At 39.2% G+C, this 23972-nt stretch overlaps 1 long non-coding RNA gene across 1 annotated transcript; it reads right to left on the reverse strand.

Annotated features, from left to right (window-relative positions):
* Positions 1-699: 699 nt before the first annotated feature.
* Positions 700-6327, reverse strand: LOC135980850 (uncharacterized). The gene is made up of 2 exons (XR_010597750.1): positions 5550-6327; positions 700-4184 (listed from the first exon to the last, which is right to left on the reverse strand). It is a non-coding gene; the product is annotated as an uncharacterized LOC135980850 (long non-coding RNA).
* Positions 6328-23972: the final 17645 nt, after the last annotated feature.

The raw sequence follows: 23972 nt of genomic DNA on the forward strand, positions 1-23972 counted from the left end.
AAAGCCAATGTAACCTTAAATGTCTTTAATTATCGTTTTACATCCAGTGCCCCTGATTAACATCCTACCATGCAAGCCGTACTCATGAATATATTTTAAAAGAATTTTCACAGTCTCAAGTTTTCTCAAATAAGCCTTACAACAGTTGATAGTCGCAAGGAACTTGATAGTGGTTGCAAAGAGAAAGAGTTGTTAATTACTATAAGGTGTAGCCATTAATCTTAGAAGTAAATTTCTTTGCTGTAGCTCCTAGAGCATCTGAAATGTGTGTTTGATTTATATTTAATAGGGGGTTGAAAAAGTTTGGGTAAATTAGTATATGGGTTTAATATTCTATAGAGATACTGTATAGAATAATTTATTGGTTATGTCTAGGGCCCTACAAAATTCACAGCCATGATAAATGCATCACGGATAGTGAAATCTGGTCTTTTGTGTGCTTTTAACCTATACTATACAGATTTTATGGGGGAGACCAGCGTTTCTCAAATTCGTTTCCAAAAAGGAGTAGCAGGGGGGTCACAAGGTTATTTTAGGTGGATCGTGGTGTTGTGAGAGGCTACCGGTTTGGTGCTTCTGCTTTCTCCTGTTGATATCACTCGGCTGCGTGCGTGTGTTCCCTCTGTGTGCTGCCCCAGCTCTGCGCAGATAGCTGACACAGCAGACCCGACGAGAATCCCCAATAACCACAGAGTCTACTAAGATACAAAGGCACCTCGGCCAGGTTTATTGCGATCTCGGACACAATTGCAGTTCCCCGTAGATTACTTAGTCTACCGGGCATACTACTAATAGATGTCTCTTGGCAAGGACCCGGCTCAGTGGCGGGACTTTCCACTGCCCCCGTGGCCGGACAAAGACACCACCCCAGGGACACATTCTTATACACAGGTACAAACAAGTTACACATCACTCCTGATGTATTGAGGTTCAACCCCTCTACGTAGCAAGGTACAACCCCTCTACGTAGTAAGGTGCCGCCTCTCACCTTGTACATGTTGGTTCGATCAAAACAACTCTATCCATCATTTTACCCTTTTGCCCCTGTCATTGGGATGGGTCGGCCTGTTCCATGTTATCTGTGGAATGTTCCGGTATAGTGTGTCTTGGTACCATGTTTATACTGTAACTATGCAACATCAGCCCTTTCCTTGCCAGCTTCTGTGAGCAGGGCCTGCCTCTTGCTCACAGCTTAACTTTGCTTCATATTAGCAAAGTCTTGACCATTACTTTAGTTTGGTTCAGGCCTCATACTGGGCCTTCATTAGGCCTTTACTTACTACATTGCCTTCACTTACTACATTCCCCCACTTTTTGTCTTTTTAAGGGGAGGATGTTTACTCATCGTCCCGGAAAAGCATAATGCATGGACTGAAGATAACCCAGTGGGCTAAACACTTATATGGTTACCTTCTTTTATTATTCATACACTTATGCCCCATCCGTCTGTTTAGTCTGCACATTCCCTCGTACGACTGGCAGACAGATTTTATTATCTAATTATTTTTTAGTCCCGTATGGTGGGCCTGGGAATGTTAGGCCCGGGACCATGACTGAGGAATGTAGTATTATGATTGAGCCTTAGAGGCACTCCTAAATAATTAATATATATCAATTATATGGATATTGCATATATATTTGGAGTGTGTATGGGCATATATGTATAGTATGTATGTGTACATATGACACTACCTTATATGCAAGCATAACCATGTTTTTCCTGTTCGGTGTTGTACTCTGGCCCTTTTACTTTGGTAACACAGATAGAAACACACTCCTATTAGGGCAATTCTAGTTATCACTTGTCTTATCATTAGTAGTAGGCTGAGTGTTTTGAAATATTGGGATAGGGATTGTGATAGTATGTTCTACAGTGCTATGTATATGAAAAGTAAAACAGAAATTTGGAGTAGTGACACTACCACTGAGGCCTTTATATATAACTATATTGTAATTAGTTACTACCCAGTACTGTCCATTCATGTTATAGGTTACTCTTACTGCTGGTTGTCACTCTCTGGTTAGCTTCACTGGGCAGGAAATAGAAGTGGTTAACTTCTCTGTTCCATTGGTTGCACGGCTCTGCGATACACCAGTAGTTGACATAGATCCAGTTGTTTGTTATGGATGCTGTCTTCCAGATAACCTACTGAATGGACAGTAACCAATTTATTAAACAGTTCTGTGTCAGGATGTAGTATTGGTACCCAGACACTGAACAAGATTGTTTTGAATAACATGTGCCTCAGTTAGGATGCAGTGTTACTGACCTAAATTATGACTGGTACTAACAGGCAATTTGTTTACCCAATTTGTAGTTACTATGTAACTTTTTGTTTGTTTACTACTTTGTTGTTTTTTTGCCTTCATGTTGTTTGCTGCCATTTGTTTGTTGATTTTTACATGTGTGTTGGTTAAACAGTTTAGCAAGGTTATGCACATTGTAAATGTTGTACAGCAATAATACAGTACAGCAATAAGACAACAATACAGCAGTACAGCAATAATACAGTTGTTTTTACATAGTAACCAAGTTGAAATTAAATGATGGCTTATCCTGGTTCAGCTAGTGGTTTTTAGCTGATTGTTAACTTAATTGTCCATATATGGTAGATAGAGGTGTATTTGACCAGTCTCTTATTTATAAAGCACTTCATTTTTCTGTTCTTGATGCTTGGCAGTTTCTTCACTGTATACTGATATCATTTGGTGTCTTCAGGGTGTGATATTTTTTGGTGTTTTTGGTCTGTGGGATGCAACTTAAACAGCTGGTTAGTTAACATAATAAAGGATTTTTGCTTGTTTTTGTTTTCAGTAACTCAAACTTAATACACAGTTTAACTTAGTTTGTTTACAATGTCATAAGAACAATGTAATAGGGACCAAGCCTTTTATAACACAAGCTATACCTTTGCAATTGTTGTTGTATAGACATTCATTTTCATTTGAAGTGCATTACTAATATTTTTATACGAAATGTAATGCTTAACGGCTAAAATAAATGCTCACAATCTTCCATGAGAAGGTGTATTGCTTTCCTTTGCTGAACAATTTGTTTCAGCAAAGGAGTTAACAGAATTTTTACCAAGCTTTTTAGAGTTAATTTGCTTGTGATACTAATTTTACTTTTGTTAACTGTTTAGAAGCACAACTTTAACAACCACTGCTTCCCATTAACATAACATAACAAAAGAAAAGCATAAAAAATTAAACCAACTATAAAATTAAACCAAAATAAATTTTAAATACAGTACTTTGAGGGTATTTGAGGGTATACTTTCATGATGCTTTGCTATGTTTGGGAGCCAAAGGTGGAAACCTGTTGAAAACATGGAAACCTGTTGAAATTGTTTGGTTAGCTTTATGCATAAATTGTTATTTTAAAACATTTTGGTTATGATATTCTTATAACTATATTTAAAAGTGCAAACAAGTTTATAAAATGCCCAAAAAAGAAATTAACATTTTGTTAATATTATCTTTACCTTAATGTTGAAGGTTTCCCCTTACATTTTTTCTTTGAATAAAAATTTTTTTAAAAACAAAACAAAACTGTGATTGATAAGAGAATATTTTTTGTTTGCAATTGCATTATTTGTTGAGGCAGAAATATATGGAAATATATGTACATATATTTGTAACTGAAACCTTTTTGAACTTTGCACAAAAAATTGGTGCTAATAATGATTATACTCCAACCATGATCTTAAAATAGTGTGGTACCACATATACATAATTTTTTAAAAAAAGTATAAAATTGACTTTTGTTGCAACAAAATAAAAATGATAGTCACGTGACACACACAACATACAGCACAAAACAACACACATGACATACAGGACAAACTTACAATTAACAACAAATGGCGCCAGAATTCTATTAATAACTATACAAAGTAAGACAAACAAAAATAAAAAATAAAAAGGGTTATATTTAAAATAAGAAAAAACTATGTTTCAAATATTAGTGAGTGGTTAGGATTAGAAGCAGAGTGTGCATTTCTGTTGCTTGGCAACCATATCTTCAAGAAAGTTAGGAATAATTCCAACTGTTGCATTCCTGAAGGGTTAAAATACTTAATTTACTGGGATTTATTTAAAGTAAAGTTTTTACCTTGTTTTCTTTTTGTTTCTTGTTTTATTCTGTTTTCAATTGCTTTATCTTTTGGAGATTTCTGTAAAAACTGTAACTTTTAACTTTTAAAACAAAAAGAGAGCAGAATTGAGGAGAGGCGGGGGAGAGAGGGTGGGGGTGCAGAGCAACTTAGGAAGGTAGTGAGACCTGAGCTAAGAGAGATTAACTCTATCAAGATATTTGAAAGTACAGGCAGCAACAGCAAATTTAACAAACTAAGAAAGCATATAAAGGACAAACCTTAACCGGTATGTAAAAATATTTGAGAAAGAATATTCTATTTTCAGATATGAGCGTAGAGTGTGGTTCCGTGGGTCAAAGCAGTTGGGAACCTGCACAGTTAGGAACCGCACCCCTGTTTTTTATCCTGGCTTTGAGAGGAGAATGGGGGTAGTTACCTGATCTTGTAAAACCTGAATTTGTTCCCCCAATGTCTGTTGCTTTTGTGTGCATGCCAAATGGATGGCAGGAGTGCCCTTTTTTGGTGCAGTTAACTGGTTTTGGGCAGCTCCATGTGTTATTGTATCAATTTTAGGTGTTAACCCATTTAATTTTGGTTTTTTACTTTGAAATGCTTTTTTATTCACTCCCCTGCGATCGAGTCGCAGCTCCTGTCTCCTAATGTGCTCTGTGAACTGTTCCATATTTTCCTTCATCTGATTTACCAATTCTGTGAAAGTATTATGTGCTACTCTTTCCTTCTGTGCACTTACTTGTTCCGTTCTGACAGGCACCAGTCTAGGTCTCAGTTTAAGTTTAACTGGAACCTGGCTTTTATCATAAGGTATTGGTTGCAATGCAGTGGACCCCGTTTCATCTTTTAATTTTACTAGGACCACCTTTTTCCACTTCTGTCCCCATTCTTCAGGCACAGGGTAGCTACCTGAAGCCTGCTGTTTACTACCAATATTTATAACAGGGGACGGCACTTTTTGCTTCTGCAGGTTTTTTACAGCTGTTTCCAATTTTTTATTTTCCTGCTTTACTTGCTCGAGCATATCATGAGTTTGGCCCGCCTGTTGCTGTGCTAACAGAGCTTGGGCTTTCCAGTGCTCAACTGCCCGGGTTACCTCTTCTACTCCTCCTGTTTTTTTTGTGACTTGTTTGGCCAGCATTCCAACATGCTGTCTGAGCCGTCTCACTACCAGAGACATGAGTTGCAAAATTTTTGCTTTTTTACTCTTATTACTGTTTCTTAGAGCCTCAGTTTTTACCATCGCTCTACATAAGCCAGTCCATGTTTCCCCACTCTCTTTTTTAAATTCATATGGACCCCCCTTACTGGCAATACAGCGGGTCCAACAATTATCAAACTCTGTGGGGATCATGAGGGAGGGGATAAGGGGGTTCCCTAGCTCGAGGTTTACTGCCATGTTAGATCGCGATTCCTACCACGGCAGTTTTGCTTACTCACCAGATCAGCGGTCGGGGTCACCAGTGTTGTGAGAGGCTACCGGTTTGGTGCTTCTGCTTTCTCCTGTTGATATCACTCGGCTGCGTGCGTGTGTTCCCTCTGTGTGCTGCCCCAGCTCTGCGCAGATAGCTGACACAGCAGACCCGACGAGAATCCCCAATAACCACAGAGTCTACTAAGATACAAAGGCACCTCGGCCAGGTTTATTGCGATCTCGGACACAATTGCAGTTCCCCGTAGATTACTTAGTCTACCGGGCATACTACTAATAGATGTCTCTTGGCAAGGACCCGGCTCAGTGGCGGGACTTTCCACTGCCCCCGTGGCCGGACAAAGACACCACCCCAGGGACACATTCTTATACACAGGTACAAACAAGTTACACATCACTCCTGATGTATTGAGGTTCAACCCCTCTACGTAGCAAGGTACAACCCCTCTACGTAGTAAGGTGCCGCCTCTCACCTTGTACATGTTGGTTCGATCAAAACAACTCTATCCATCATTTTACCCTTTTGCCCCTGTCATTGGGATGGGTCGGCCTGTTCCATGTTATCTGTGGAATGTTCCGGTATAGTGTGTCTTGGTACCATGTTTATACTGTAACTATGCAACATCAGCCCTTTCCTTGCCAGCTTCTGTGAGCAGGGCCTGCCTCTTGCTCACAGCTTAACTTTGCTTCATATTAGCAAAGTCTTGACCATTACTTTAGTTTGGTTCAGGCCTCATACTGGGCCTTCATTAGGCCTTTACTTACTACATTGCCTTCACTTACTACACGTGGTATTGCCACTCTCACTTCTGCGCAGCCTTCAGATATGGGTGGCTGGAGAGCAGCGTCTGTTGGCTGGGCGCCCAGCTCTGAAGGCAGCACCCCACCAGCAGCAGCACAGAAGTGAGGGTGGCAACACCATGCCATGCCTCCTTACTTCTATACTGCTGCCTTCAGAGCTGGGTAGTCAGATAGTGATGGCTGCTGACTGAGGGCCCAGTTCTGCAGGCAGCAGTGCAGAAGTAAGGGTAGCAATACCATACCATGCCAGCCTTACTTCTGTGTTGTTTCTGGCAGTGGCTCTGCCTTCAGAGCTGGGCTCCCAGCCAGCAGCTGCCACACTCCAGCTGCCCAGCTTTGAAGGCTGTGTCCTCACCAGCAGCAGCGCAGAAGTAAAGGTAGCAGTACCATAAGCCCACCTACAATAACCTTGCGACTCCCACACAACTCCTTTTTGGATCAGGACCCCTAAATTACAACACCATGAAATTTCAGATTTAAATAGCTGAAATCATGAGATTTACTATTTTAAAAATCTTATGACTATGAAATTAACCAAAATTGACCGTGAATTTGGTAGGACCCTGGTTACGTCACATATGGCCTTTGTAATTTTGCCATCAGGGACTTTTACAGAAATAGTCAGTTTCTATGGTCAAAATTTTCAGAAACCTAGGTGGCCACTGATCCTCTTATGTGCAAATATACCACACGCACAGGCTATATGCACACATAATATTTTCAAAAGGGAAGACTGGTTGTGAGCAGAGCATATGAGTACTGAAGGGCTTGCAAATGGGCTGGGTAGCAGGCATAGACTCTGTGAGCAGACATGGACTCTGGACAAATGCAAGCTAGGACACACTTCGGGTGGAATAAGTTTGTAGCTCGACATCCATTGGCTGCTGGGCCTGCTTTGCTCATGCCCAAAATGAAAATGGGGTGAGGGATGGGGGAAGAGGTAACTAGGGTTTTGGTAGGGAGCTCAGGAAAGGAACAGGCACTAGCATTGTATCTGTTTGTTCTGAGGTGGATGAGGGGAAAGAGTGTTGTAATAATTGGGGCCTAGTAGGCCTAGACTTAGTTGTTAGCTCAACTGGTAAAAAAGCAGGTAGAGGTTCATAAATTGTTACAATGATCCATTGTATAAAATTGTTTAAGAAAAGATGTAAGAAGGAGACAGAAAGACTGAATTAATTCAAATGGAAAGGGTTTATTGATACCACTCAAGGACCATATATGATTATGTCTGGAAACAAGAGGAGTAGAAGACTGGAATTTAATAGACCACAATTGTGGTCCATTAAATTGGAAATTAGGCGTAATTGATGGGCAAAATAAAGAGAGGGTAGATCATTCCATCAATAGCTCTTTCTGGGGCCCTTAAAAAGAAACTTTGGGGAAGAAAAGGGGAACTGTTTTGCCTTCTCAGCGGCTGCTGCAGAAGGATCATTGCCATGACATCAGACATTGATGCACCAGTGTGGCACTTGACAATCATGACTGCCCCAGCAAGGATCCTAGCCTGATACATGTGAGATTGACTCTGTGTTCCCCTCCCTTTTTGGATCCTTTCCATATCCCATTATTTCTCTCCTGTCCTATCTCTCTCTCTCTCGGCTTTACACCTGATTCTGAAATCAACTGCAATGTAAGGCACCAACATGGTGAGATGAGATGGCTCATCCAGCTCTGCTTGGCCTGAGAAGGACCAGTGAAGAGAGGGATGTGACCAGACTAACGAGATGATGTCCCTGACTCGGGAGGTGAGATGGGAGCAACAGCTGTCATGGCCAACCTGCCAGCCAATAGCATTCCTCGGTCAAAAACAGTAAAGTGACTATCATTCCTGACAAAGAATTGAACAACAGAATTAAACTATTCTTCCTCAGAAAGAGGCCTGTTTGACTGAATAAGAAACGTTAACCAATATTCTCTGTCTCTTAAAAAGGGATTTTGATAGGTTTTGTTTGTTTTGCATAATCACTCAATTTCACTTTCAATGCTCTTTGCCTCATTTTGATTATTTCCCTTTTGTGTGTTTCAATCAAGAAAGAAAGAAATAACTTCCTAATCTTAGGTCTGAATGTCCTAATATGTTTGCCATGATACTAAGCAGGATGAGGTCTCTGTATACCAAACCCTGAATCTTGTTACAACTGTTTATGTTGGACAGTTTCAGGGGCCCCTTTTGGGCCCATGTAAGTTAATACAACAGGTCACAGGAAAGATAGGAGGACGAAGAATCTCTGGAGACAGCAGGCAGCAGTACCAACATGTCTTTTGGTGGGAGTTTGGGGCATGCAGCAGCAATTATCATATGCTCATGTCCTATCAACATACGATAATAACCTATTAGCACATGACACTATGACTTGCAGGTTTCTGTTGTGAAGCAAAGAGATTGTGCCTGCCTGATTCTTGGGGAAAACAGACAATACTGAAGAGGGTTTATTTATGTACCGGGAAGACTGACAAGTAGTTTCAAAGGCGTGGTGTTACAGTGACCAATATATACCTTTCTCTTATCACTTCATTTGCATTTATCTTGTTCTTACAGAGACAAACATTGTTTCAGAGACAGAGAATGCACTTAACATGACAGTGACAGGAACAGAACATACACGTCAAAACTATTTTGATTACATCAATTATTCATGACTACCTTAAGGTGAAGGGGTGGGATCAGGGTGAGTGATTACAGATATCCAGAGGACTGTGAAGGGAGGGTTTGTTCTGTTCTAAGAGCCGAGTTACTGGGCGGACATTTGACCATATAAGTTTATCAAGTGTTTACAATTGTCAGTATCCTTGGGCTGCTGGTGTTCCTGCTTGTTAGTTACATAGGTTTCTGTCTCACTGCTAACTGAATTTTGAACTCTTGCCTAACACTGTGTAAGCCTGAGTAGTGTGCAGTTTTAGAAAACAGACCATAGTTAAGCTTTGCAGGTCACAGCACAAGAGAAACACTAGGGGAAAGCAGGTACTGTCTGATACATGTACAACCATGTTATGCAAGGCCATGTTATGCTAGGATGTCCTCAAGTGATTGGTTCTGCCCTGCCTTTGGAACTTGGTCTGAGGCGCACACCGCTCAGAATGTCAGACCACCATGATGGCAGAAATTGGATGGCTAGATAATATGCTCCACACCCTGACAACCTATGGGCCTGGCTGCCAGGTTTATGGCATGATGGTAAAGAAATAGGTTTTTTAATTTAAAATGCTTTATTCTTAGATACTGTTGGGCAGAGCTGATGGGGCACATTCAAGCTCGTCTTGGCTCATTGAGAGCTGTAGAATCAGCAACCAATTTATAAGATAATTTCCCTTTTCCCTCCTGAAATTGCCTCTCTTCTTCTGTGTTATCATGACAGTGAAGATTACCTAAGGAACTTGAGTTGAAAGTTCCTTCTGAGTTGGGGACAGGATGTCCTTTAAGAGGCACCTTCACCTCCTTCCTCATTTCACTGAAGATATGATTTTATGAGTTTAAAGACATGCTGTGAGGCCCATCTGTTTGCTGAGACTTTCCCTGGAAAGGGAGAAGTTTGACTGGCAGGACTGTGTCAAGAGTTGATTAAGGGGATCTGGGAGGCTGAGTTAAGACTTATTGTTACAGCTAGGAAGATATTGCAGAAGATACATAGGAAGGAGGGTATATCATTTATAGGCCATGAGTACCCTGTGTTCATTTTTAAAAAATATTGTATATAATTTTTGCAATGTTACGACAGCCTGGGATATGGTCGGTGAACAAATCTGAATAAATAAATGAATACATTTAAAACATATTAATAACTCTGCCAACATCAGATGGCACCACCTTATGGTCAATATCACAGTACTTTCTTTTATCCAAAAGTTTTTATTATTTTGGAGACTCCAAATTGACATCCCTCAACTCTGGAAATGTGTGATCTGACCCAGCAGGCCACAGAAGCGTGTGGATACTAGCCCTATAGCAAGCTAACCAACTCAGATGGCCTACTTCAGAAGGGTCAGCCCTAGAGTTTCATATTGAAAAGTAACAGGGAGAGGAGTTTATAGTTGTCTGGGAGGAGATATCATGCAGATAAATTCCCTTTCTGCTTCCTATGATATATGCATTCCTTTTTCTCTCCTAGGACCATGTGGCCCTTGTGAAGTTTTACACCCCTGGGGGGAGAAGACTATCACACTGCATGTCCTTCATACAACGCAAGTGGCTCTGAGTGAAGCAAATGTGACCTTCATCCCCTTTCCTTCAGTTATCTGTTGCAGTCATGGGACACCTCAACCAGTAGTTAGCTTCATCACAAGTTTGGTGGGGATTCTAATCCTCCTCCATCTATTATTGTTTTTTGGTAAAGAGTGTACTTCCAGATCACATGACCCTTCTTCTCTGCCCAGATGACAGTTCCAATTTAACACTCAGACAAGGAAAGCCTGCCTTAGACAGACATAATTAAATGTTTTCTTTTGTTTACTACATCTAGGGAAGGACCCACCCTATATGTTAGGTTGTTGGGAGAGGGGAAAGCATTGAGACATCTTGTCTTTTATTATTAAACAAGTAAGAACAACATCTTAAATATTTACAGCCATGGTGAATTTATCCAATAAGTTGGTAACATTATATCAGCACTTTGCAGATTTATTTTTCAAAGCTAAAATCAATGTCAGTCATTCCCAACTGTCTATCCATTGTTCCTCTAAAATATTTATGTTTACATCAAGCCCCTTACTAGCATCTGATCATCTGAGAAATTCTATTCACTCCATTTATTTTTTCCACTATTTTTTATTGAATTCAGAGCACTGAATAAAACATAGAGCACTAGGATTACACAGATAGTGTGCAGCAACTATTAAATGTCACAAGTGTTTTTTTTTTAATGGAGATATCCCATCTCCTAGAACTGGAAGGGACCTTGAAAGGTCATTGAGTCCAGCCCCCTGCCTTCACTAGCAGGACCAAGTACTGATTTTGCCCCAGATCCCTAAGTGGCCCCCTCAAGGATTGAACTCAAAACCTTGGGTTTAGCAGGCCAATGTTCAAACCACTGAGCTATCCCTCCCCCTTACACACATGTCTCATTTATCTGGAATAAACAGAATTGAAGTTCAGAGATCCATCCATCTGTCTAAAATGGGTTTCTATTTCCTTCTCAGTCTTTAATTTTTCCACAATATTCTCCTACAAATAAAGTGGACATGAAAGAAAAGGTCGTCAGACAGGCAGATAACATTGACCTATGGATCAATCCTCTTCTCTATGCAGATGGTTATAAGACTCCCATTGACATTGGTGGGAGCAAGATCAAGCATTACATGTAATCCAGTGCTCTGCAAGCTCTCCCTCAAAGCTTTATCAAGCAACATCATTTCTCACTTTCCAGTTCCAGGGCAGACATAGTGTGTCTGGAGCAGATCCGGCGAATCATATCAAATTATGCCCCAAATGTGTAGAGCTTTCATAATGTAAGTTCTCGTATCAGACCACAAAGCAAGGTAATGGCATCTAGCAGTTAGAGAGGGGAACAGAGGACTGGGACTCTTGGGGCCATGTCTTCAGCTGCAGTTAACACTGGTCTACAATTTTTGAGAAGTCGTCTGCTTCAGAGGTAAAATGTGCTATTTATTATGTATTTTGATGAGCTGAATTCAAATATGGCAATTAAAACAACTGATTGGCTACTGTTTCTAAGATATTTAAGTTTTTACATTTTATGTCTATGTATATTGTGTAGATAGTAGAGTTTTAATCATAAATTGTGAACCTAGGTCTTTTCATGTGTTTATGGTTGCTTTATATGATAATATTTCATCTGTCCTGTTTACGTAACACTTTAAAAATCAGCAAAAGGGTTATATCAATAAAATTTGTTATGAAACAAAAGGCAAAAAACTATTATGTACATAGTTTAGTCCTATTCAGTGTCTACTCGGTGCTTCTTGGCTTGACTCTTGTATTCATTAAATGGAGCATCTCTTGTCACTGTCCAGCAATAGTCTGCAAGCATTGATGGGCTCCATTTGCGCTGAAAGCGTTTCTCCATTGTTGCAATATCCTGGTGAAATCGCTCGATGTGCTCGTCACTCACTGCTCCGCAGTTCGGTGGAAAAAAATCTAGATGAGAGTGCAAAAAATGTATCTTTAGTGATATGTTGCAACCAAGGCTTTTGTATGCCTTGAGGAGGTTTTCCACCAACAACCTGTAGTCGTCTGCCTTGTTGTTGCCAAGAAAATGTATTGCCACTAACTGGAAGGCTTTCCATGCCGTCTTTTCCTTGCCACGCAGTGCATGGTCAAATGCATCATCTCGAAGAAGTTCACGAATCTGAGGACCAACAAAGACACCTTCCTTTATCTTAGCTTCATTTAACCTTGGAAATTGTCCACGGAGGTACTTGAAAGCTGCTTGTGTTTTGTCAATGGCCTTGACAAAGTTCTTCATCAGACCCAGCTTGATGTGTAAGGGTGGTAACAAAATCTTCCTTGATTCAACAAGTGGTGGATGCTGAACACTTTTCCTCCCAGGCTCCAATGACTGTCGGAGTGGCCAATCTTTCTTGATGTAGTGGGAATCTCTTGCACGACTATCCCATTCGCAGAGAAAACAGCAGTACTTTGTGTATCCAGTCTGCAGACCAAGCAACAACCTTCAAATCGCCACAAAGCTGCCACTGATGTTGGTCATAGTTTATGCACCTCAAAAGTTGTTCCATGTTGTCATAGGTTTCCTTCATATGGACTGCATGACCAACTGGAATTGATGGCAAAACATTGCCATTATGCAGTAAAACAGCTTTAAGAATCATCTTCAATGAATCAATGAACAGTCTCCACTCATCTGGATCGTGAACGATGTTGAGGGTTGCCATCACACCATTGATGTTGTTACAGGCTACAAGATCACCTTCCATGAAGAAGAATGGGACAAGATCCTATTGACGGTCACGGAGCACCCTAACATCACCTGCCAGGAGATTCCACTGCTGTATTCTGGAGCCCAAAAGCTCTGCCTTACTCTTGGGTAGTTCCAAATCCCTGACAAGGTCATTCAGTTCACCTTGTGTTATGAGGTGTGGTTCAGAGGAGGAGGAGGATGGGAGAAAATGTGGGTCCTGTGACATTGATGGTTCAGGACCAGAAGTTTCATCCTCTTCCTCTTCCTCATCTTACTCAAGTGAGAATGATTCTGGTGCATCAGGAACCGGCAGTCCTTCTCCATGGGGGTACTGGGCGTATAGCTTATGTAATGTTTGGATAATGCACAGTCCACTTTTTCTTCTTTGACACACCTTTCCCAACTGGAGGCACCGTGCAGAAGTAACAATTGCGGGTATGATCTGTTGGCTCTCTCCAAATCATTGGCACTGCAAAAGGCATAGATTTCCTTTTCCTGTTCAACCACTGGCAAAGATTTGTTGCACAAGTGTTGCAGCATATGTGTGGGGCCCACCTCTTGTCCTGATCTCCAATTTTGCAGCCAAAATAAAGGTGATAGGCTTTCTTAACCATAGCGGTTATACTGCACTTTTGTGATGCAAAAGTCACTTCACCACAAACATAGCAGAAGTTATCTGCACTGTTCACACAAGTACGAGGCATCTCTGCTCACTTTGGCTAAACAGAAATGTGTTCCTTTGCAAAATCGAACACTGACAAATAAGAGAGCATGACACTGTATGATTTCTAGAGCTGATATAGGGCAATTTGTTCAGCAGAGTGATGTAAGCTTCGTTATGATTGCATCATCCATGACTTCTAGGAATAACATGATGCAATTCATATCACGTATGATGCAATACCAGCTTCAGATTGCATCATTCATTGTTTTGCCTAAAAAGCAAGTACTGTCCAAACCCAGTCATAGATTTATTCATAGATCCAGTCAAAGATGTATTTTAGTCATTTCTGGTTTAAATTGAGATCCCTTCCCTTTATAACTCACTTATATTCCGCCATTCCCAAGTCAAGGGTCGTATATACTGACCCAATAGCATATCTTGAAAACTAGAGCCAATCAACAATTTTAAGCATCATTTTCGTTCTCAGTGACCCAGAATTAGTAAAGTTTGACTACATTTATTTCAGAAGCATTTTGGCTGTAGAGCAGTGTAATTGGTGTAACTGCACTGGACGTCAATGGAGCCATGGCAATCTACATCAATTGAGGATCTTGTCTCTGGGTGCTATTTCTAGCTCTGTCATCAAGTTGTTGTGTGATCTTTGGAAAGTCATGTACCTTCTCTCTGCCTTTGAAATAAGGTATGTAGTATTTGTTTCATAGGAGTATTGTGAAGCTTAATTAAATAATGTTTGTAAAGCACTCTGAGGTCTTACAGTGAAATGTTCTACGGGGAGTGTAGGCCATTCTTCTTATTATTATCCAATAATCTTTATCCATGGATGAGAGGCCAGTTCTATGGTATGTTGTATGAGTGCCTTTAAGACTAATTCTTTACATCTTTTATATTTCTTAGAGTTGGTGGTTCTATGCAGCAATATAATACATTTGTCCATTTCCAATGGAGAACATTATAAAGCCATATGCTCAAGAGTATCCATCAGTATTAGGGAAAAAATATTAAATGGGTCTCACTGCCTATTTCGCAAGTAGAATGGGTCTGCACCCAGAAAATGTAAAGTTGTTGATGTCTGAGTATAGGGACAGTCTGTTGTGAGAGATAACTGGATGTCAAAAGGCAATAAGTAGAAAGCATCTAACAATCTATTTGTTGTTAGCACTAGCTTTTTTTTATCCCAACATTCCCATGGCAACAAGATTTCTAATGTCTCCTGGAGGTCTCAGATAGTTCTGGTTTTATGCAATACTGCAGTGATTACCTCATTATTTAAATAAAAATAATAACCCATAAAAGAATTTTCCAATTAACATTTTATAGCAAACCTTCCCTTTCTGGCAAAGATTCTAAAAAGGATCATTAGTGGACAGCTGTTGTCCTGCCACTGCCATATCTAGTTATTTGAAAAATTCCAGAGCTTGATCATTGCACTAACACTGTGCTAAATAAGGCTTGTAATGAGTTATTCCTCCTTGCTGACTTTGGTCCTCTGATGGTTTAGAGTTTGCTTGATCTATATGTAGCACTTGTCCCTACTGATTATAAGTACATCTTTACTATCTTCAGCAGTTATTGCTAGTTATTTTTTAGTTATTGTGCTTAGCTGGTTTATTTCTCCCCCCACCCCCAAGACTTTTCCTTTTGTTGTGATCAACAGTATTATTTCCTATCCTATCCCCATCATTGTGAAATCACATAGGGTGGCTTGTATCTGGGCTCTTCAGTTCCTAAGATGTTAGTGTAAACAACAGCCACCACTATTGTTAATTGCTTTTGAATTGACTAACTTATGAACCTTTTAAAACCATATAAAGCCTGATCCAAAGCTCACTAAAGTCAACACAGGCTGCACTCTGCTCAGGCCTGATTGAGCATGAACAACAGGCTTTTTCTCTAAATGCTTACATGCATAGTAAAGGAAGGATGTGTTATACAGGTGCACAGCTAACTTAGCTACACTGTGCTGTCCAGTCAAAGGCACTGCAGTAAATCAGGGGAGACAGCTGACTGAAGGCAAATGCTGACTATTTAAGTATGAAGGAGCCGAGGAAGGATCACTGGAGACTTGTATGGTATGCAGCACGGAGCGCCAGTCTCATGAATTTCGGAGCTCCACAGCCAGGGCAAGTGCAAAGAAAAGCACCTCCTTTTCTTATTGCCGAGCATCTCAGGTTTCCAGGAGAAACTAGACCAATATATAGAAAAATCAAGGTCACACAAAGCCAGAACCAAGGTTATCCTTTTTCCACCCGCCATCATATGCATTATGATACATTTTTAATTATATGGTCAAATGCTATTCATTTTACAATATATCATTTACCCCCTAGATCAGAGATGGGCAAACTATGGCCCATGGGCCACGTCTGGCCCGCAGGACTGTCCTGCCTGGTCCTTGAGCTCCTGACCGGGAAGGCTAGCCCCAAGCCCCTCCGCTGCTGTCCCTGTCCCCACAGCCTCAGCTCGCCGTGCCGGCCAGCTTCCCAGCCCCCAGGATCAAAGCTGAGGTCCCAGACTCCCAATGAACATAAACATACCATTTCCCAGAGCTCCAACTTCCTGGGCATTCTGGATTTATAGTTCATATCTTCAGGAACACATGGTAGCGGAAATAAACTGACACCCAGGCTTTTAAAGAGTTGCCAAAAACAATCACTCTTTACTTTAGCTAGCACAAGAAATATACAGACTGAAACAACAACAACAAAAATAACAGTTCCTTGCTTCAGTTTCCTTTCCATTCTAGAGCAGTCTTTGGAGTTATGGCATAAAGCCTTAAGGGAGTTCAGGTACCCCTCCTGCCCATGGCTTCTTCTCCAAATTATGGAATCAGAGTCTGAGTTTTAGTGTCTTTCTCTTTTTCTCTTTCCTTATTTCCTTGCAGCCAGTTTGCTTCTTCCTCAGCTGGTTCCTCAGTTAACAAGACTCCTCTAACTTTGACATTTACTGACTTTTGAGTACTTAATTGTGCAAACTTGATGTTCTATAGTTTTTCTAATGATTATATACAAACCATCAAATACTACTATTATTATTAACATGATCTGAAGAATAATTATTATTACTACTATTTATTTATTTATTTATTTATTTATTTAATACCTCTTTGTTATTTTGTAGCCATGCTGGTCCCAGGATATGACAGAGAAAGTAACACTCTGGTTACTTTTTCCAGACCTCAGCCATGCCGACCACATGGTTTCAGGCAGGTTTGTACTTGGCATAGCCCAGCCATGCCTCTGATGCCACTACCTGTGTTACTACAGCTATGCTGCTATTCATACTCACATTAGTTAGACAAGAACTATCACGAGTATGTATACACAAGCAGGGGAATCACACACCTATTTCATAGTGTAGATGTAGACATAGTGTTGGATTAACTCTGCGCCCGATCCTCAGCTGATACAAATCTGCATAATACCGTTGAAATCAAAATTTATGTCAATTTCAACCAGTTGAGAATCTGGCTTTCTTGTTTTTTGCATTGAATATAAACAGTATGATACTCTCTAACCAACATTTGGAATATTACTGTCTGAGTTAGCAATATCATGAAGATTATATACAGATATCCATGAACTCTTGATATACAAGCTTTTTCTACCTTCATCCTTCTTGCTATAGATCCAGGAATGAAAGTCTAAAGAGTTTCTCAAGCTTATTTATAGTTTTCAGCCCTAACCAAAACAAATTTTTTTTATTTCCTATTTGAAATCACATTTTTACCTTAGTAGTAAAGATCTGGGAAGCTATTTTAGATGCCTTCATTTTCTGATCTCTTCAGAAACATCTAAGCTCCAGGGTATGTTATCATCCTGCTACTTAAAGAACTTTTGCTGTGTTGCAGCAATGGCTTTCACAGTCAGACCTTGAAATGGTCATTCACGCTTTTGTTATTTCAAGATTAGATTATTGCAATTCCCTACTGGCTGCTTGCCCAGTAGGATGCTACATAAGCTCCAGCTGGTGCAGAAGGCTGCTGCCAGGATTCTTTTGAAAAGGGGACAATCCAAACATATTTCACCCCTTGTGCAATCTTTGCCCAGATTGCTGGCTAAACAACATATTGATTATAAAATGACCTTTCTTATTTGTATGGCAATAAAATGACTTTGGTCTAATGTACCTTATCAATATTTTAGTTGAAGTCCCTGTCTATGCAACAAGATACGATAAGGAAAACAATTACGTTGTCCCAAGGTTAACTCGCAAACTGCGGAGTAACTGTATGCTATATCATTTGTACAGTTCTTTCCACTAGAAGTCAGTAGCACCGAATCTCAGTACATGTTTTTATCATAAAGTTACATCAATGGAAGTTTGCTGATTTCCACAATCTGAGAATCTGTCCCTAGTTTTTTTATACCTTTTTCTAATTATACCTTTTCTGTTTGATGGAAGTGGTTACAAGGTCATTGTTGTTTTCTCACTTTTATGTTCTAAAAGATTCCTGTAGACTGGTATGTTACAGTCTCAAATGGAATAGTGTGAGACGTATGTTTGGGTTCAGTGTATTACAAATGCTAACAGGTAAAAATGAATTAGAAAGAAAAAAGTTGACCTTTTTCTCTGGTTGCCTATTCTGTTTGACAAAATTGACATGCTTCTCAGCCTTTTCAAACTGGGGAAAAAACTCATTTCAGATAGTGAGAGACATATGGAAAAATTAAATTCACTACATAAATTATATTTGAAAATATACAAAAACTGGAGATATGGACAATCAGTAATTAGGAAACAAATTCTTCTAATAACGCGTGGTGTTTTTTAAATGGATAGGATATTATTAAACTACTGGTCAATATCTACTAAAATTAATAAATTGTTTTCTTAAGCTATCAGTCTTACAAATAAAATAATTAAATACTGACTGATCATTATTATGGCTTTTTCATTTTCTTTCATGGACCCCTGGATGAATTTTTGTTAAAGACTAGCAATAATTAAATGTAAGGCTGCAGTGCAAAGTCTGGCATGCACATGGAGCCCATTGACTTCAAAGGACTCTACACAGGTGCAAGGCTGTGGCTACATGGTGCATCAGCTTTTGAGATTGAGGCCTTACATTTCAGTTGCTGCTGGTCTTTAATGGCCAGATTTTCAAAGGTATGTAGGCACCTGAAGAGGTGCCTGCTGGCATTTTCAAAAGCAGGTTATGAGCTACTTGCTAGATGTTGACATAAGTTTTTACTCGATAGATATGAGAGAATTTTGTCACTGAATTGAATTCTCACCTTTAGAACCAGCCTCTATAGCAGTGAGGGGGAACTCAGGCTCTGTGCATGCTCAGTCCCAGACCTCTCATACACAGAGATTTGTTTATTTACACCAAAATCATGTGCTATTTTTTAGTCCTGTTGATGATTTGGTTATATAGATTCCCATCCATTGGGGATATGAACCAAGACCATCAATCTCTTTGGACCACAATATGGACTTCAACCATGGTCCTGATGTGTAAACATTTTATTCAGTGAGCAACCCAAATACATCAGATTCCAACGAGAGACTGCTGAATTGGAATTAATTTGCAAACTTGACACCATTAAATTAGGCTTGAATAAAGACTGGGAGTGGATGGGTTATTACACAAAGTAAAACTATTTCCCCCATTTATTTTTCCTCACACCTTCTTGTCAACTGCTGCAAATGGGCCATTTTGATTACCACTACAAAAAGTTTTTTTTTCTTGTCTCCTGCTGGTAATAGCTCACCTTAACTATCACTCTCGTTACAGTGTGTATGGTAACACCCATTGTTTCATGTTCTCTGTGTGTATATATATATATTCCTACTGTATTTTTCCACTGCATTCATCTGATTAAGTGGGTTTTAGCCCATGAAAGCTTATGCTCAAATAAATTTGTTAGTCTCTACGGTGCCACAAGTACTCCTGTTCTTTTTCCAAATACTTCACTGTGGCTTCCCCCACTACCCCTTTGAAATAATAGTATTTATCTGGTATGCATGTTTGATCTTCATCTTGCTATTTTGGCTCTAATTTTCTACTTCTCCCTAAGGCTATGCTTTTGACATGATGGTCTGCATTTTCTCCAATCAGAATTGGAGAAAAGAATAAAAGAGGGTTCCCTATGAGCACTTCATTTTGTTTGTGTTGTGATTAACCATGAAGTCTATTCAGGAGAAAATTATACTTCTTTGTTTCAAAGCAGATTTTTACAGACAAAATCTCAGCAATAAATTAAAATGGCATTGTTATACAGTTGTTATACATTGTTATACAGTTCAATGCACAATTTTACAATATCTTTCACTACAGGTTTATGGGACCTCAAATACTAAATACACATTCACAAAAGGATGAAAGAAGATTGTTGATTCTGGTCAACGAGGCAAGACAAATAAGAAAATATGCATAAGAAAAGACACATATTGCTAATAGAACTAATTTCACTAGGTAAATTACCAGCATCACACAGTTTTATTTACATCCCATGTAACTCCCATTCCATTTAATATTTCACAATAAATTACATCATGTTAGTCTACAGGATTATTATAGTGAATTTGAATTACAGAGATAGGCAGGCTTTGTCACGAGTTCCTGCATATTGGCAATAGAGAATCTGTCATGTTTTTGCACCCCGCTGGCAACAAAGATGACATTTCTCTCTGTTTCTTTTTTAAAGGATACATAATTTTCCATATATTTTTCAGTTCTTTAAAGAAAATGCATTTCATTTCTGGTGTAACAGACAAGAAAAATAGTATTTTTGCTAAATACAAATTAAATAATTGTTATTTCATTATGAAAGTAATACTGATCTATTGTATGTACTAACCAGCATTGTAACATAGAATTGCTGTGACATGCTATGATTACTGTAAGCAAAAAAGAACTGCATTGCCAGTTTTTAAAGTATAGTACAACAACTATACAGCATATTACAAATTCATGATTTTCTTCGCAACATTCTGTAACTGTTTCCTTTAGCCTGAAAATATAGAAGTTAATCAGAGATCAGACGTGAGTGATAAAACCATATGATAGTGTCAGCAAAAAATGTCCAAGTTTGTGGCATATCTCTGATTGAAGTAATGCCGCTCTTACTCTATAAACGCAGAGGCACATAACTTGCAAGTTTTCATTTCTGGGAATACAGGTTGGCAGACAGCATAAATCCAGATGTGTCAGTCAGAAAATTCTGAGAATGCGCTCTTCCTATATTTGCAGTCCTACTCGAATAATGTGCAAGACGTCTTTAAAGGAGTGTGTAGATATTTAGAGATTTAATTACATGAGTATCTCTACACATTTAAATTAAAATATAGAAAGGCTCCTGTTTCTATCTGAAATTTAAAGAAACAGAAGCTTACTGTTTGTGTTCTGTTTCTTACAGTAAATTCAGATATTGCTATAGAGTATTAAAAAATACCAACTTTAGGGGCATTAACAAATCTGTTTGCCCCCAGCCTCAAAACATTTATTCCTATAATGGGGATTATACGGTTCTTTCTCACAGACATTCTCTAAAAGACATTTAACTAAAGCAGTGTTTCTCAAACTGGGGTTGCCGCTTGTGTAGGGAAAGCCCTTGGCAAGCCGGGCCGGTTTGTTTACCTGCCCCATCCGCAGGTCTGGCCGATCGCGGCTCCCACTGTCCGCGGTTTGCCATTTCAGGCCAATGGGAGCTGCTGGAAGCGGCGGCCAATATGTCTCTCGGCCCACGCCGCTTCCAGCAGCTCCCATTGGCCATCAGGGGCTTTCCCTACACAAGCGGTGACCCCAGTTTGAGAAACACTGAACTAAAGTTATCGGGCTTCATGCCAGAATTTCTAGGTGAGATTCCATGTCTTGCGTTATACGGAAGTTGAGACTTCATGATCACAATAGCCCCATTTGACCTCAAAGGGTATGTCTAAACTGCTATGAGACACCCACGACTGGGCCATGCCGGGTGATTCGTGGTCATGGGGCTCAGGCTCACAGAGATGTTTATTAGAGGTATAAAGCAACAGAGGGTCCTGTGGCACCTTTGAGACGAACAGAAGTACTGGGAGCATAAGCTTTCGTGGGTAAGAACCTCACTTCAGATGCAAGTCTTCTTCTCCACAGGACCCTCTGTTGCTTTTTACAGATTCAGACTAACGCGGCTACCCCTCTGATATTAGAGGTATAGACGTTCAGGCTTGGACTCGCTCTCCCCTTTTGGTGTCCCAGTGCTCGGGCTTCATCTGAAGCCCAAACATCTACACCACAATTGAATAGCCCTTTAGCATGAGCCTTGTGAGCCTGAGTCAGCTGTCAGGGGCCAGCTATAGGTTTTTAATGGCAGTGTAGACATGCCCCAAACCTGCTAATCTATGTAGTTTATATGCATAAACAGTACCGAGGTACTTGCAATTATTAGATTTTAAAAATGAGAAAAATTCCCCTTTTATCGTGTTATTAAATATTTGGTCCTTTAACATAAAGAAAAATTAGTCTTTTAGGGCCAAATTCTAAGAACTTCACTCACTTTTTACTCAAGCCTTATTCAAGCAATCTGACTTCACTAAGGTTATGCCACTACATGGAAATATTCATCCAGGAGCTAAGAATCTCTGCAAGGCTACTCTCCCAGACTTTATTCTGAATTCTGAGTGTATTTTATCAATAATATGTATATAAACATACTGAAAATTAATGTTTTCAGAAATGCCTTTATCAAAATGCATCAAATATTGACATAAAGTATTTGTCTAGTATCTGTATCTCATGTGCGATCACAAATGCTGTTCATGAGGTAATCCTATAGACTCTGTAACACAAAATTCATGCACTAGTTTAATGATTTGATCATACAAATGTTTCTCATGTATGTAGTCATTATTCATATGAGTACTCCTTTTTACTTCACTGAAGTCACCTTTTGGCTTCAGCTTTCAGTTTCCAGGATCATGACCTTATTATATAGTAAATTATAATTATAGTAAAATGTGAAGAATTCAGAAACATTAATTCTTTCCCTGGTACGTAATAAATAAGAAAAAGCATTGCCTTTCTTTCACAAGGAAGATTATGACCAATTTCTAGGACAATCAGGGCACACTTTATTATTCATACTTTCTATCTCTAAGCTGATGAGTTTCAGGGAGAAAAGTGAAATTCAGTCAGATTTTACACATTCACTGATGATGGCAGTGCAAGATGGATTACTGGCCCATTTTTATTTACACTTAACATGATACCTCTCAGCTCATCTAGTGGCACTTAAATGGTTAATGTTATATCATTTGTTTCCAATTTATCATTTCATGGTAATTACAACATTAATTCATAACATATGACAAATCATTTCAGAAAAAGATTACAAAAGCCAATCTCAACAGTTCATACCATTGTTTTGGCCAAAAAGATCAGTCCTCAAAGACATATGTTACCCACAACTCATCTCATAGTATTAATTTTATACAATAATTATCATTGTTCATAATAGCATGAGAATAATCATTACATAGATATTAAATTACAGTCAGTCATCTCATAACTAATAAATAATCTTCTGGATCAATATCAGAACTATTAGCCATATTCAGAGTGCAATCCTCTTTATTTTCACTATGAAAACCAACACAGGCTTTTGCATCATCATAATTAAAAATAGAATAATGGTTTTGGTCTTTAATTAACTATAGTTCACAGGAAATGAGAGAAATAGAAGAACCAAAAGCTGCAAATATTGCCATAAGCAAGAACAACATTTTATATCCACAATGAGTAATTTTAGAGCTATTTAGAAGTATATTAATATATTTCTTATTCCCTAATATGGCCACATGAGATGAAATCCTGGCTCCTGGTGTGCATCATACAAGGATGTAAATGTTGCAATTATGAACCAGTAGAAGAAATATATGTACTTAAAAACTAAACCTTTATTAGATATCCTTAAAACATTTTATACCCAAGGAGAGGATCAATGGCTTGTCATATCATGTTGATATGTAAAGATCATTTGTTTTGATGCCACGTGTATTTCCATGATCAGAAATGATTCAATTATTATATAATCTCCCATAATCAGAATGTTGCTGCTTATCCAGTAACCCTATCTTTGGTTTCAGAAATA

Source organism: Chrysemys picta, chromosome 1 (assembly GCF_011386835.1).
Source record: "Chrysemys picta bellii isolate R12L10 chromosome 1, ASM1138683v2, whole genome shotgun sequence".
Lineage (NCBI taxonomy): Eukaryota > Metazoa > Chordata > Testudines > Emydidae > Chrysemys > Chrysemys picta.